Source organism: Natator depressus, chromosome 15, assembly GCF_965152275.1.
Source record: "Natator depressus isolate rNatDep1 chromosome 15, rNatDep2.hap1, whole genome shotgun sequence".
Taxonomy (NCBI): Eukaryota; Metazoa; Chordata; order Testudines; family Cheloniidae; genus Natator; species Natator depressus.
The window spans coordinates 10,729,661-10,731,758 of NC_134248.1; positions in this window are offsets into that span (position 1 = coordinate 10,729,661).

The window sequence follows — 2,098 nt, forward strand, 5'->3', positions numbered from 1 at the left end:
GGCAACTGAGATGCTGGACTCATGTTTGTGCTGGACATAATCTTTCCAAAGTGCATAGAGAAAGAGATAGGTTAAAAGATAGGAAACAAAGGGTAGGAATAAATGGTCAGTTTTCAGAATGGAGAGAGTAAATAGTGGTGTCCCACAGGGGTCTGTACTGGGCCCAGTCCTATTTAACATATTCATAAATGAGCTGGAAAAAAGGGTAAACAGTGAGGTAGCAACATTTGCAGATGATACAAAACTACTCAAGATAGTTAAGTCCCAGGCAGACTGCGAAGAGCTACAAAAGGATCTCTTAGAACTGGGTGACTGGACAACAAAATGGCAGATGAAATTCAATGTTGATAAATGCAAAGTAATGCACATTGGAAAACATAATCCCAACTATACATATAAAATTATGGGGTCTAAATTAGCTGTTACCACTCAAGAAAAAGATCTTGGGGTCTTGTGGATAGTTTTCTGAAAACATTCACTCAATGTGCAGCGGCAGTCAAAAAAGCGAACAGAATGTTGGGAATCATTAAGGAAGGGATAGATAATAAGACAGAAAATATCATATTGCTTCTATATAAATTCATGGTACACCCACAGCTTGAATACTCCGTGCAGATATGGTTGCCCCATCTCAAAAAAGATATATTGGAATTGGAAAAGCTTCAGAAAAGGACAACAAAAATGATTATGGGTATGGAACAGCTGCTGTAAGAGAGAGATTTATAAGACTGGGACTTTTCAGCTTGAAAAAGAGACGACTAAGGGGAGATATGATAGAGGTCTATAAAATCATGACTGGTGTGGCGAAAGTAAATAAGGAAGTGTTATTGACTCCTTCTCATAACACAAGAACTAGGGGCCACCAAATGAAATTAATAGGCAGCAAGTTAAAACAAACAAAAGGAAGTATTTCTTCACACAACGCACAGTCAACTTGTGGAACTCCTTGCCAGAGGTTGTTGTGACGGCCAAGGCTATAACAGGTTTCAAAAAAGAACTAGGTAAATTCATGGAGGTTAGGTTCATCAATGGCTATTAAACAGGATGGGCAGGGATGGTGTCCCTAACCTCTGTTTGCCAGAAGCTGGGAATGGGTGACAGGAGATGGATCACTTGATGATTACCTGTTCTGTTCATGCCCTCTGGTGCACCTGGCATTGGCCACTGTCGGAAAACAGAATACTGGGCTAGATGGACCTTTGGTCTGACCCAGAATGGCCGTTCTTATGTTGAGCAAAGATTTCCCCAATGAGCCCCAAAATACACACCTTAGATCTGGGCAGGGCCATGAGATGCAACTCCATCCTTCACTCATCTCTAGCATCTGGACACCTTGACACGTGTAGCTTACAGCCTCCTCTAGTTGGACTGTTACCCCCAGCCTGGCCTGAGGTGCATGTGCAGCTACCACAGACTACCTAATAATGCATGGAATTAGACCCTAGAGTGGGGATACAGAGAGAGCACTTCCCTGTCAAGGGCTGTCCTTTCCCTGCTCTTCTAAGTAGTTCAAAACTATACAGTTGTATAGGCTTCTGGGCAGACCTCAGAGCTGCTGTCCGCCAACTAGATCAGAATGATGAGGGACAGTCCCCAATCTCTCTGTTTCAAGCTGTAGGATGTCAGTACACACTAGGGAACTTTTAATGTGCATCAGGAGGATCCACAGAGTTAGTGTGAGGCATGCTGAAGTGCTGTAGATTGATACACACACGCACACACACACGCACCCCCTGCACTCCCTCTCCCACTCTATACCAGCTGCTAATATAACTACCAGGCCGAGGATTGAGAAGGAAACATCAGAGCTATATCATAGACTGGGGTGAAAATGGCCATCAGAATCCAAACAGCTAATTAACAAACAATTACATCTAATATTTCTATAACACCTTTCATCCCAGACATCCCAAAGTGGTTCACAAACTTTTATACATAAACCACCACTAAAACATAGCTAACTCAGGGGTGGGAGAGTGGCACACAATGGGTGCACAATGAAAGGGAAATTTTGGCACAGGACAATGAGGCAAACTGGGGAGGCTGTGTTGTCCAGGTACTAGACTTGGAGACAGAAGACCTCGGTACAATTCACAGC